At 43.8% G+C, this 15,234-nt stretch overlaps 1 protein-coding gene and 1 non-coding gene across 2 annotated transcripts in view; both read right to left on the bottom strand.

The window, feature by feature from the left end:
- LOC106581759 (rap guanine nucleotide exchange factor 4) overlaps window positions 1–15,234 on the bottom strand; it is a 61,576-nt gene that overhangs the window by 29,598 nt on the left and 16,744 nt on the right. The gene's annotated exons all lie outside the window — the stretch shown is intronic.
- LOC123729613 (U7 small nuclear RNA) lies at window positions 6,162–6,218 on the bottom strand. Its single transcript, XR_006761260.1, has one exon. It is a non-coding gene; the product is annotated as a U7 small nuclear RNA (small nuclear RNA).

Here is a 15,234-nt window from a genome sequence, read left to right as displayed (position 1 = left end):
GAGCTTCCATATCAAGGAGAGTGTAGTAGAGCTCTGCTTCTCTGTCAGAATATGACATTTCTTCAGCTAAGCTTTTATAGGCTAATTCTGTCTCCCTACTACTAGACCCTCAGGTACAAAATAAAATACACAAAATGAATCAATTGTCTTGAGTTATTGACACAATAAGAAACTAAACATAAATCATCAAACAACCATAATCTAAATTAAAAACAAAAAACAATGTTTTAAGTGAAAACTAGGCATTGATCTGAAGCCTAAAAAGAAAGAAAATTCACATGTACACCACAATGCCTACTCCACCCATGCTCTACCAAGGTTTTCCAGCACACAGCTTTGACCTACTACAGTAGCTACAGTGACTTTGTAAATTATTCAGACCCCTTGATTTTTTCCACATTTGGTTACATTACAGCCTTATTCTAAAATGAAGTAAATACAAAAATATCCTCAGCAATCTACATACAATAGCCCAGAGTGACAAAGTGAAAACAGGTTTCAAGAAAGTTGTGTACATTTATTAAAAATAAATAACAGAAATACCTTAAAAACATAACTTTTCAGACCCTTTGCTATGAGACTCGAAATTGAGCTCAGGTGCATCCTGTTTCCATTGATCATACTTGAGATGTTTCTACAACTTGATTGGAGTCCACCTGTGGTAAATTCAATTGACTGGACATGATTTGGAAAGGCACACACCTGTCTATATAAGGTCCCACAGTTGACAGTGCATGTCAGAGCAAAAACAAAGCCATGAGGTCGAAGGAATTGTCTGTAGAGCTCCGAGACAGGATTGTGTCGAGGCACAGATCTGGGGAAGGGTCCCCAAGAACACAGTGGACTCCATCATTCTTAAATGGAAGAAGTTTGGAACCACCAAGATTCTTCCTAGAGCTGGCCGCCCGGCCAAACTGAGCAATCGGGGGAGAAGGGCCTTGGTCAGGGAGGTGACCAAGAATATATAGTTCCTCTGTGGAGATGGGAGAACCTTCCTGAGGGACAACCATCTCTGCAGCACTCCACCAATCAGGCCTTTATGGTAGAGTGGCCAGATGGAAGCCACTCCTCAGTAAAAGGCACGTTTTTAAGCGGCAGGGACGGGGAGACTAGTTCGGATCGAGGCAAAGATGAACGGAGCAAAGTGCAGAGAGATCATTTATGAAAACCTGCTCCAGAGCGCTCAGGACCTCCAACTGGGGCGAAGGTTCACCTTCCAACAGGGCAACGACCCTAAGCACCCAGCCAAGACAACGCAGGAGTGGCTTCAGGACAAGTCTCTGAATGTCCTTGAGTGGTCCAGCCAGAGCCCAGACTTGAACCCAAAAGAACATCTCTGGAGAGACCTGAAAATAGCTGTGCAGCAATGCTCCCCATCCAACCTGACAGAGCTTGAGAGGATCTGCAGAGAAGAACAACAAAGTACTGAGTAAAGGGTCTGAATACTTATGTAAATGTGATATTTCTGTTTTTTATTTTTAATAAGTTAGCAAAAATGTCTAAAACCCTGTATTGTGTGTAGATTGATAAGAGGAAAAAATTGAATACATTTTCCAATAAGGCTGTAAACTAATTAAATGTGGAAAAAGTAAAGGGGGTTGAATACCGCAGACAGACCCAAGAGAAGAAGAGGCGGGGGGGACAAACCTGGTAGCTAGCTAGGGACAACGGTAGACAGTGTCCTTGGCCCCTGCCTGTAGAGCACGTTTCCCGTTCTGTTAACGACGGCAAGGGCAGGTGTTCGGCAGGCATTAGTGAAAGACACTGGGTGCTAGCTAGTTAGCTAGCTAACTAGTACTCCAGTACACAGAAGGTGGGATATGTAGCTAGCTAGCTAGCTAACGATAGCAAGAAATCAATAGACAGTGTTCTTTGCCCCCGCCTGTCGGCCACTGCTTTCCCGAAGTTATGTTGACGATGGTGGGGGTGGGGGGGGGGGGTGCAATCCCAAACTATTGGCAAGAAACGCGCAGTAGTACGCACACCACAGTCCTTGTCCATTGCCACTCAACGATGCTCTTTTAAGAGCCACCTAATAACTGAAAATAAGCACACAACGTACCAGTGTGTGTGTATCGGGACTGAGAGGGGGGTGTCAAAACTATACACGAAAGAAAATGGTCAAAATGTCTCCTCGCAGAGGTGAACCCAAGACCTTAAGACGTTAACGCTTACGCTACAAACCCTGCCATGAACGCATTATCTTGACACTATTTAAATGGACAGTCTGGTGATGACAGGAAGCGTTTGATGTTGTTCATTCACTCAGTACTAATTGAATGTTTTCTTGCTAGTGTCCCACCTTGACAACTTCCAGTGAAATTGCAAAGCGCCAAATTCAAATTAAATTACTATAAATATTTAACTTTCATGAAATCACAAGTGCAATACATCAAAATAAAGCTTAACTTGTTAATCCAGCCGCTGTGTCAGATTTCAAAAAGGCTTTACGGCGAAAGCAAACCATGCGATTATCTGAGGACAGCGCTCAGATGACAAAACATTACATACAGTTACCAGCCAAGTAGACTAGTCACGAAAGTCAGAAATAGCAATAAAATTAATCACTTACCTTTGATGATCTTCGTATGGTTGCATTCAGAAGACTCCCAGTTACACAATAAATGTTTGTTTTGTTCGATAAAGTCCCTCTTTATATCCAAAAACCTCCATTTTGTTGGCGCGATTTCTTCAGTAATCCAATGGCTCAAATGTCACAAGAGGCAGACAAAAATTCCAAATAGTATCCGTAAAGTTCGTAGAAACATGTCAAACGATGTTTATAATCAATCCTCAGGTTGTTTTTAGCCTAAGTAATCGATAATATTTCAATCAGACAATAGCGTCGTCATTATAAAAGAAAAACAACGAAAGGCGCGCTCTCGGGATTACGCACCAAACAGGTTGGGGACTTTTCACTGGCCTCTCAAAGAAACTCCTCATTCTCCCTCATTTTTTAGAATAAAGGCCTGAAACAATGTCTAAAGACTGTTCACAGCTAGTGGAAGCCATAGGGAATGCAATCTGGGTCATAACCATTTATGTGGTGGATAGGCTTTCAATGGAAAAACACCCATTTCAAAATAATAGCACTTCCTGGATGGATTTTCCTCAGGTTTTTGCCTGCCATTTCAGTTCTGTTATACTCACAGACATTATTTTGTTTTCTACCCAAATCGACCAATTATACGCATATCCTAGCTTCTGGGCCTGAGTAGCAGGCAGTTTACTTTGGGCACGCTTTTCATCCAAAATTCCGAATGCTGCCCCCTATCCTAAAAAAGTTTTTAAAAATTGTCTAAAACAGTTGATGTGTTGAAAACAGTCACATAGCTAATCAAGTAAGCAAGCATGACATTTTCTTTTGATTGTGCAAAGGTCACGCAAGCAAGCAATGATGTTTGTGTTGTTTAACCTGGGTGCACCTGCACCCCCTTGGCTATTTTTACTTGGATGGTGACGTCAGGTTTTCAGGAATACATTGAAAAGCAACTTGATACTGTGTCAATCAGTCAGCGCAAATTTGGATTATAATAACAAGAAGAAAATTGCACTGACAGAGGAGTGAGAGTACTGAATCAATGCATAAAGTAAGGGCTGTAATGTTAGCTTGCTACATTGCTAGGCAAGCCAGATTGACTAGTGTATGGAGTAATGTTAGCGTTAGATGAGCAATGCCCATTGCTTCTATTATACATTAGCAGCATGGCAGTTCCCCAAAGTTTGATGTTGACTAACTTTACTTACTAGCTAGCTAGCTGTGCTTTGTGGAATTATTTGGGAGATATTGTATTTCTATAGATATTTGGGGCGGCAGGTAGCCTAGTGGTTGGAGCGTTGGGCCAGTAATCGAAAGGTTGCTAGATCGAATCCCTGAGCTGACAAGGTCAAAATCTGTCGTTCTGCCCCTGAACAAGGCAGTTAACCCACTGTTCCTAGGCCGTCATTGTAAATAATAATTTGTTCTTAACTGACTTGCCTAGTTAAATAAAGGTTAAATAAATATATATATATTTTTAAGATTAAGTTGTGCTGGTGCATTGCGATCTGTCCATACTGCTAATGTTACAGCTAGCTAGCTAACGTTACTGGCTAACTTAGCAGCCAAGGATGTTTGCTATCTTATTTGTCTGTGCTCTGATTACATGCAACTGTCAAGGCCAACAGTTTACACAGATGACTTCAGCCATGTGAAAACCTTCCAAAGCAAAATATAGCTAGCTTCCTTTGCTTGTAGCTTGCCTCTCATCCGACTGGTGTTAACTAGCTACTAGCTCTGTTGCTGCGCAACCCAACTGCTTTGGTCGGCTGAAAAGATGTTAGCATTGTCAGAAATGCTACAAAAAGGTAGCACATCTCTGGTTCTTAATTGACAGAAATGAGCACATGAGAGTGACAAATTAAAAATGTAATTAAACCTGTTGCCCCTACAAACGTATTGATTCCGAAAGGTGGCAAGTCTAATGGTCACTTTATAGATGATAGAGTCTCGTTCTTAACCGATAGCATTTTCTTTTACTAATGCTAATGACCCTGTTAAAAATTCGGTATGTGGTTCTCAGTAACGCCCGGGCGGCTCATGTCGAGAGGAGGGGAGTGTGTTATGTACCTCCAATCAAATTGATTTGCAAATGATCATCATCATTGGTGTCATATTGGCTTAGATATGATAGTATGGAGATTTGAATTTCACATTGAGCTTCAACCAATGCATATACTATTGTGAGGGCATTAGCATTCCTGGAATGGATTACTGTTAAATCAATACCCTATAACAACATGTCCAACAACAGGTCAATGGACACTAGCATAATACAATGGGCTAAGCACCTAAATGAACGGTGGGACTCAGTAGAAGCTGGTTAAGGAGCATTTAGCAACATATTAATGCTGCCTGCCATCCTTTATATTTTTGGTCACTACAGACCTAATGAAAGCCAAACCAACAGAGTAATTTGTTACCAGATGTCAGTTTGCTCCCAGAGGTCCAATTCTAAATTCAATTCTACCCAGAGCTAATCACTTTAAGACCCCTCAGAGGCAAACAGCTTTTCCCCTCAATTAAGAAGCCTTTTGAAAATGTCTCAATGACTTCCGATTTTAAAAGCATTTCCCTTAATGTAATCCAAAACTCTATGCTCTTTGAGAGTTACCAAGATATGAGCAAAAATTGTATCATAAACCATGAGACTTACATTGTATATCAGCATGTATTCAATCTTAGAACTGACCTAATCATCACATTTGTCTGAAAAAGCATATAACAGCATGCTTTTTCGATAAATTATTCAATGTAAATGAATTTGTATTAGTGGCATAGAAAAACAGCCTCCAGGATCAGTTACTGTAAGCATGCCCATCATTCTTTGTTGAAAATGAAAGGGCTAGGGCTTGAGAGGAGCACTTAAACTGAGCAACAAATAAGCATTCAGTGCACATGAGATGCCTCCAACACTTAAATGACCCTACTGGACCAATAAGTCTCTCCCCTGAGGTACTGGCTGATGGAGAAAGGGTGGGGTGTTGGAGGCTGGGTGGGGGTGTTCTTTTAGATGGGGATTAGCGCCCACATTAAAAAAATACTATAGTGTATACTATGGTAGGTAGTTCTCAAAAACACTACAGTGAATACTGAATCATTTACTGTAATATACTTTGGTATTTGTAATATACTTTAGTATTTGTAGTTTACTATAGTATAAATACTGTAGTAAAAAAAAAGAGTATATACTATTGTAATTACTGCAGTGTTTTTGCGGACTGTATTATACTGTAGTATTTACTATAGTGTTTTTGCGGACTGTAGTGCGGTATACTTATAAGGCACGAGGGCGTGTGGTATATGGTCAATATACCATGGCTAAGGGCTGTTCTTATGCGCGACAGATGCAGCCCTTAGCCATGGTATATTGGCCATATACCACAAACCAGAGAAGTACCTTATTGCTATTATAAACTGGTTACCAACTTTATTAGAGCAGTAAAAATAAATAGTTTGTATTACCCTTGGCATACAGTCTGATATACCACGGCTTTCAGCCAACCAGCATTCTGGGCTCGAACCACTTAATTTACAATGTAGTATTTACTGTAGTGTTTTTGGGGAAATTACTGTAGTATTTATTAATGTGTTTTTTGTTTTATTGTCTTTGACATAGAAGTGGGGCGCTTTCTCTGTGAGGAAACCTACTGGAGAAATACTAAAAGAGCAAATGTTCCATTACCTGTAGATAGGACTGTGTTCTGAATGGAGAGTTCAGAGCTACTGCTCTTTTCTATAACCATAGGGAACACAAAATATGGTCTATACTCCGCATGTAGGTTTCTCACTTACGGGTGGCACAAATTGGGATATGGAGGAGGGGAATGGGCAGGGTGTATATACAAATTAAATACTCTAGTATTCACTATAGTTTTCAAAAAAAGTGTTTTTGCATTCTGTAGTGTATTTACAAAATACTACACATGAACGAGGGATACTACAGTGTGTAGTATAGTATTCTACAGTATATTACAGTTTACTACAGAATTCTACAGTAAGAACTGTAGTATTCTATAGTAAACTCTAGTATTTTGTTATGTGGGAGGCGTGTCAGAAAACACTACATTTACACAAAGCGACACTCTCCCCCTGTGACCTACTGCACTTGCTTCTATAGGAAGCTTTTAGCAATGCTGATGAGGAACCATCAAATACATGATCAATCATTTATTTTGCCAGGTTAGCCTTAAAATATGCTCTCCTGACAAAAGGAATATAGATACAACATCAAATATAATGTACGGTATATTTGATTGTTCTTCATCTGTAAAAACAGTGGGTAGAAAATGTATTCATCAGCTCACTAAAGGCATCTGCATGCTTCCCATCCGAAACAGTTTGTTACAGTTTGAGCATATACTGTATAATGACAACATTTTGATCGTTTTAGTCTTCGGCAAGGGTTTTTTCAGCTGTTCGTGCACACACATTGTTTTCGAGGCCGGCCGAATTTCGGTAGCCTAAGTCTTCACCCCTACATCGGTCATTGGTCAACAGTAGTGATTCTTCAATAACGTGTTTGTTGTCATTCAGCGACTGATTTTCATGCACATTTTTTCACTTGAGAAATACTGCATCAAACACCTTACTTAGATGTACACTTTTGCGGCTAAAAAGTAATTATAACTTTCTTGAGTTATCTTAGATTGGTTCTGACTATTGTGAGGAAGTGGCTACCGTGGACAAACAAAACTATTGTCGCTTTTTTTTCTAGTTTTTCAAGAGAATGTCTTTTAAGGGAGTCTGCGAGCACGCTCTATCTGTTGTCCTAGCCGAGTTTGGCTAGGCGCCAGCCGAACCGAAGCATGCAGAAGCCTTTAGACACTCTATCTCAGCTCATCTTACAGTAATACAGTAGGAGTTGTGGACCAACTGACTGTTCTCGACAATGCAATTGACTCTCGCCCATTTCCCTATTTTCTTGTCACTCTAACCCCTTCATTTTATTAGTTAGCCCAAATCCCATTAGCAGAGATTCAGCTCTGTAATTACAAAGAGAACTTCACAACTGCAATATCCATTAGAATGATCTCTCAAATTAGCCTCCATTATTTCAACTCACATGGGATTACATGTACAGTATCAATTCATTTTTCACATGCCAACTACTGCAGAATGATCAGGGTTGGAAATACACCATGATCAGCTCTGTCTGTTGCGGGTAATGGTTTCACATAATGGTTGGTCCATTTAAACAAGACTATTCCAGTTCAAAACAACTGAACTACTGGTAAAGTTGTGCACCTTTCAACATTACATTATGCCAGTCATAACCGCAAGCCTCGTTCACACCAGATAGATAAACCACATTATTCATATGAAAGTGTGTGCCACTACACAACCAGCCATCCATCAAAGATTTGATGCAACAGGACATGACAGGTCAACAGAGCTTAATTGACGGCCTGGCTGACACACGGCATCAAAGGAAGTGTCCTAACCACCGTGTCAGATTACCTAGCCAGCCCTACTGTATCACTTCACTGAAAGAGGCTTTCTGCTCTACATTAGGAGCAGTACTGTATTTAGGCTAGATCAGATTGAGGAGATAGGGTCAAAGGTTTGCATGAATCACATGCAAAACCTATCCATCCCACCTCCCACAGTGTCACACGCGAGGTGGAAGAGTCCACAGATGATCGTTCAGAAGATGATAAGAATTTCAAGATGCTAAATGGCTTTCACGTTAAATATTACTTTAGTCAGATGTAAATAGGACTGTCATATTGGGGTAATGTAGTTTACGAAAGCTCAATCAGGAAGGCCGCTCTGAACGCCCGTTTAACTTCATCAAGTAAGCACAACATCAATCACTTCGTTTCCTATTATATGGGCATAGTGGGAATGAATACCAACATATCATCAGCATAGCATCTTGCTTCATCTCTTTTTTCCTATTAGCCATGTGTGGAAGGTCATTCACCTATTTTCCTTACGGCACAATAATGCACATTCCTCATGCCTGCTGTTCAATCTACTGTATGGGCTCACTCTTGCAATTATCACCTTCCTCTCAACCAATGGGCATATATCTTGGGATGTATTTATATGTCAACATACCCATGTTCTCTCTCTTGCTTATTTTTAGCAACAGTTGTTGACAACCATCCAACTCCCCACCACCACCAGCTATAATAACCTTAAGCCCAGTCATTGGAACTCCTTTCCCCCAGCGGGGGGTTTTGATGCCATCTGCCCAGCAAAGGGCTACCTGTCATCAGCATCTGGCTCCGAGGGGCATTCATTGGAGACGAGGCCATACCCCAAACTATTTAATAAAATTCCATATTGCATTCCGTCTCCGTTGTTCGTTCAGATAATCCTGTAGTCGAACTATAGAAGGGTCAGTCACTGATGTCTAATCCAGAATCCAGCTTAACCTCCAGCAAAGCAGTCAACAGGATTGGCGGTCACCATTCAAAGTAAATGCAGTCTTTGGAGGCAATCCTTGTCCAGAAATCTTTAAAGACCGTTTTACAGCAAGGCAACAGCCAAAACCATGGTTTAATAGTCAAAATTCTCTTTGCCTGATTTAACTCAGAAATACTCATCTTAGTCTTCGTCCAAATAATGAAACAGTTTGTGATCCCATCATAGCAGCAGGCTTAGGACATTATGATTAGAAACATTGTTCGAGTGGATTTACTTTGAGTTAATGAAAGGAATTAAAGGCATACACAGGAAATAACACAGCTGTTCTCTGAATAGGAGGACATGATCGAACCAGATCAGGTAGTTACCTGGGATTTGAGTCCGGGAGAATGGAACGCGGATTACTGTGGAGGAGTGAATCCAACCCACAAACCCAGATTACAGAAAACAAAATGACTACCGTATCATATTGTGCAACGACTATTCTATGCAATTAAATAGTGACATGTCAAGTATAAACACAGACTCAAAAAGGCCCATATCTATGTGATAATACACTCATAAGAGGAGTGCAACTATAACTCTGTGAGTCATCATAACTGTCACTTAACCCTCCATACAAACAAAGGCTTTATCAATGGAGTCTGCAATGACAGATGTGTCCATTCTCATGCGCTTTCCCTCTGGGGGGAGAAGTGGGGGGTCTGGGCAACTACTATCTGATCGGCCACATCCACTCTGACACACTGATGCGCACTGTTGTTCACAAACACACACACAGACACACACACACGTGATCCACACCACCTCTCCAACCCTTATGGATTGTCTATGTTCATTTTTCTATAAATACATGCTTTAAAATACTGGAATGCTTCAAAAATAACTATGTGTTTGTTCGAATTATACAGAATCATTTCTAAATAAACGCTATGGATCCAATAGTGGATCTTAAAATCAAAGTCTAGAAACACAGCAATATAACATGTCACGTTACTAAATTCACAGGTCATGAGTACATTTGGCACTCTGCGCATCATTATGCATGGATGCACACTTGTATGTTGAATAATTCATAACATTACATAACATGCATAATACAAACTGCTGCCTGCTCTCAAGACGTTTTATAAACTAGTACATACCTTCTACTGACTGGCAGACTTCAGGCTGCTTGGAAAACAATTCGGGGAAGCCCCTCCCAAGAGTTTCAGTTCAGTTCTTCAGCTTTAGGTTCTCACCAAACAGAGACATTTCAAGTATCCAAAACATTATAGTTATGCACATTATCCTTGTGATAAGTTTCTGTACAAATGATAAGACATAATTAAAATGTTGTCAAATTACGTATTACAATGTGTTCATGTATAGAAGATCATCCCATTTTTAAGCTCCACATTAGCATTACACAGATGCTTGATAAAGCAAGACTCACCTAAAAGTGTTCACACTGTCCCATCTGCAGACAACTGTTACTGTCTAGTTATCTTAATAAGACGCGCCTCCCTTCTTCCACAGTCCCAGTAGTCCCCGTGTCAGTAACTGGTCTAAACCCCCCCCCACATCCCCTGGTTGTTAGTGTGGTCCAGTCCTGGTGCTCCAGCCTCCATCCCTCTCTCAGAGCAGAGTGAGTTGAGCCCAGCCTGCCTTTGCCCAGCAGAGTGCCTTCCTCCCTCCCTGCCTCCCTGCCTGCCAGCTTACTTCCCCCACGCAGCAGTTGCTAGGCGATTACTCTACTCCTCCAATCATCATGAGCTCATGAGTGGACGCTCACTCCATCGCAGCGCCACACAGCTAGTGCACTACGCACACGCAGCGCAGACACAGATGTGCTGTAACTTGCTCACGTGGTCCCAAAAGGCAGGGACAAACGGGAGCTTTACTCGATTATTTAAACGATTAAGTCGTATTTACACAGAAAATACACGTGTACCATAAGTGCCATCTAGTCTTGAAAAGTGAATACATTAGACTGGAACAATGATTTGGGAGAACACTCATCATAGTACCTTTTATGCAGTTATCCTTCAATTTGACACCTACTCAGAACTTGAGGATTTCATTATTTCATATTCACGTTGGAATTGTTGTTTTGTATGCTGTGGTTTATCCACTTTGTATGCAACAACTGCAACAATCTCTCTTGTTGAGAGTGACTTCGAAATTTAAACGTACCAATGGTTAATGAAGGCATATTACACTTACAGCACCCGACTTGCCATTTCGCTATCAGGGCATTCATGAAATTCATTAATTTATACTAAATTGCATGTTCAAACCTACAGTTGAAAGTAAACTGATCTGACAGTATGGTATTGTCCAGGCACACTGGGGCTACAGCAGGGTATTCAGTGACATTACATCCAGAGCAAAGCAGAAAGCCAACTGCATTAATAGCTTTTTGGTCTCAGGAATCGCTCTTGTTCTCCTATTACCCAGGAATGGCAGGGTGGCATACAAGGAGCATTATTTGAGGCCCTGAATCCTTTCTCCTTTATTTCGAGAGTTCTGACCTCCGAAATGTTCCGTACATTCAGTACCCCTGGTTCTATTACTTAGCCTCTCTGCATTACACCAAGGACAGTGGGCAGATGGAATCTTATCTTTGACCTTCCTACTGATTACAGCCACACAGGTCTGCAGCGTTTATCTCTGTTCTGGCCTTGTAACCAACAGCCACACGGCATCCAATAAGTGTTTTGACAATATTGTTAGGTAGTAACATATTTACAATCTGTCACGTCTGCTCCTGCTCCTCCCCTCCGGCGTACGACGTCGCCAGTATACTAACCACCGGTCCTGGGATTCATCATTACGCATACCTGGCACTCATCATTACGTGCACCTGTGAATCATTATGATTCATCATTATGATTCACACCTGGACACCATTACCTTCATAAATTCCTCCCCTTTATATGTCACTCTCACATGTTCACTCACCAGGTTGGTATTGTTATTTTTTATCGGTGTACTGTTAGTGTCGTGTTCTGGGTTTTGTTGTTTTATTAAAACGTTTCATCTACTTCCGACTCACCACCCCATCATTACAGAATACCAACTCAAAATATGGAAGCAGCAGGACAACCGGACATCTCCCAGACGATCAATGAACAAGGTGACCTTCTTCGTCAACACCATGATCAGCTGGCTCAACTGGGGACGGCCATGGAAGATGTTCTCCGCAGTCTACAACGTCTCAACAGCAGAGGATATTCTAGAGCCAGTCTACCCAACAAGTCAGCACACCAGCCCATTCAGCAACACGCTCAGGTCAGCGATGCCCGTCTATCCCTCCCGGAAAAATATGACAAGACACCATCCAAATGCCGTGGCTTCCTCCTTCAGTGCTGCCTCTATTTCACACACCAGGTGGGAGCCCCACCACCGAGAGGACTAAGGTTGCCACGGTTATTTCTCTGCCTACTGGACGAGCATTGGAATGGGCCGTCTGGGAGAGAGGAGGAGCCTGAGTCTTATGAGGGGTTCATGGCTCTGTTTTTAAATGTATTTTCAATCCTCCCGCAGAGGGCAGAGAGGGAGGTAAGCATCTGCTTCAACTCCAGCAGGGAAATCAGACGGCTGCTGAGTATGTGCTTACCTTCCGGACAGTAGCAGCTTCCAGTGGCTGGAATGAGCCGGCGCTGAGCACGTTATTTAGAAGAGGTCTGCGCGAGGAGGTCCAGACGGAACTGGCCTGCCGAGATGTCAACCTCACTCATTGCTATGGCCATCCGTCTGGATAACATAACCTCCTTTGGGAGCGTCGGCATCTCCATCGCTTCTCTCCCTCCTTCGGCGAGTGTTCGGGATCAGAGCCTGAACCCATGGAGGTAGGGGTCACACGCCTTCCCGCGGCGGAATGACGCAGACGGATACAGCTGAGGCTGTGTTCGTACTGTGGTCAGGGAGGGCACAAGCACCAGTGGTGTCTGTTACTTCAGAATCCGGGATACACTAGAGCAGAGGGACAGTCGCGTGATGTTACCCCTCATAAGACTCAAGCTCCTCCTCTCTCCCAGACGGCCCTAGACCAGGAGTTAGTATTCCATCTGCTGCTCTTCCTGACTCTTTTTAGTACCCATCACTCTGGCTGACTGTCCCTCATGCCCTGTGTCTACAGCGGCGGGGAACTTTATGGATCAGACCCTTTCCTCCTCTCTCAATATTACTACCTACCTGATGTCCTCCCCATTTACGGTTCAAGGTCTCGACTGTCTGCCTCTAGGATCCAGAACCATCACACACATCACCCAACCACTCACCCTCACTGTGGAGCCCAATCACCAGGAAAACATCGCCTTCATCCCCAGTGCACCAGTTCACAAGATCATCCTTGGCCTCCCTTGGCTTCAGCGCCATAACCCTACCATCTCATGGTCGAGGATGAGAATCACCGTCTGGTCACCTGAATGCCGGAAGACCTGCTTTCCTGTCCCCTGTCTCCAGCCCAACATCCCAGAGGAATATCAGGATCTAAGGGAGGTATTCTCCAAGACCCGCGCTGCCTCATCATCGCCCCCGGAGTACCTATAATCTCATTTGATTCTGGGAGGGGAATGAGTGGAAGACGGTGTTCAGCACGATGTCTGGTCACTATGAGTATTTGGTTATGCCCTTTGGCTTAGCCAATGCTCCGTCAGTGTTCAAGGCATTTGTCAACAAGGTGTTCAGGGACATGCTCGGACGTCAGGTGATTGTGTACATCGATGACATCCTGATCTTCTCGACCAACCTGGAAGATCACATCACTCACGTTCGAGCAGTCCTGGAACGCCTCTTGGCTAACCACCTGTTCGTCAAGGTGGAGAAGTGCCAATTCCACCACAGGGCTGTCTCCTTGGACTACCAAATCAGCCCGCAGGGAGTGAGGATGGAGGACAAGAAGGTAGATGCGGTAAGGTCAGGTCAGTCCCAACCACCATCAAGGGATTACAACGTTTTTTGGGATTTGCCAACTTTTACACCACCGCTTCATCAGGAACTTCAGTGCCGTCACCACCCTTCTCACCTCCCTCCTCAAGGGTGGGCCTCGTAGGTTGGTTTGGTCTCCAGCAGCCGACGAGCCCTTTCGTCTCCTCAAGGGGCGTTTCACCCCCGCCCCCTTGCTAAAACACCCAGATCCCACGCTGCCTTTTGTGGTTGAGGTAGATGCATCGGAGGTGGATGTGGGGGCAGTTTTGTCACAAAGACAGAGGAACACACTAAAATTGTATCCTTGTGCTTTCTTGTCCAAGAAAATATCCTCCGCAGAGAGAAATTACGAAGTCGGCAATCAGGAGCTCTTGGCGGTGAAGTTGGCATTAGAGGAGTGGAGACACTGGCTGGAGGGTGCCAAGGAACCATTCGTCATCCTCACGGACCATCGGAACCTTGACTACATACAGACAGCGAGGAGACTGAATCCGCGCCAAGCCAGGTGGGCCCTATTTTTCACCAGGTTCAACAATCGCCCAGGTTCTAAGAACATCAAGGCCAATGCCCTGTCCCATATCTACAATTTGGGAGAGGCTCCCGTCCAGAGGGCACCCATAATCCCATCCTCCCGAGTCATGGGTCCAGTGGTTTGGGACGTAGATGTGGACATCTACGTTCCCACAGGGATAAGGGGTCGGCTGCTGACCTGGGCACACACACAGCTGTCATCGCAGGATATCCAGGTTCCTCAGCGACCTTGGTCCCATCTATCCATTGACTTTGTTACTGATCTTCCCCCTTCTGGTGGTTTGACCACCATTCTGGTGGTAGTAGATAGATTATCCAAGACATGTCGATAAATTCCTCTTCCTGGTCTTCCCACTGCTCTCCAGGTCGCTGAGGCACTCTTCCAACAGGTCTTCTGGCCTTCCGGAGGACATCGTCTCAGACTGTGGCCCCCAATTCATATCCCGAGTATGGAGGGCCTTCTTGGAGAAGCTCGGGGTCACGGTTAGCCTCACATCCGGGTATTGGCCTCAGTCTAACGGGCAGGTGGAGAGGATGAATCAGGAGCTGGGGAGGTTCCTGTGGAGTCACTCTCAGGACTGGCAGGGTGAGTGGGCATGTTTTCTTCCTTGGGCAGAGTACGCCCAGAACTCTCTACGTCACTCCTCCACTGGGTTGACCCCCTTCCAGTGTGTTTTGGGTTTCCAGCCGGCCCTGGCCCCGTGGACCCCGGGCCAGACCGTGGCTCCTGCGATAGATGAGTGGTTCCGGCGCGCGGAGGAGGTGTGGAACAATGCGCACGTGAGACTCCAGTGAGCCGACCATCGTCAGAAGGAGCAGGCAGACCGTCACCGCAGTGAGACCCCTGTGTTCTGGGGAACGCGTCTGGCTCTCTA

The sequence above is a fragment of the Salmo salar genome, chromosome ssa21, assembly GCF_905237065.1.
Source record: "Salmo salar chromosome ssa21, Ssal_v3.1, whole genome shotgun sequence".
NCBI classification, from domain to species: Eukaryota; Metazoa; Chordata; class Actinopteri; order Salmoniformes; family Salmonidae; genus Salmo; species Salmo salar.
Note: the sequence above shows the minus strand (reverse complement) of the source record. Positions and strands in the feature narration are given on the sequence as shown.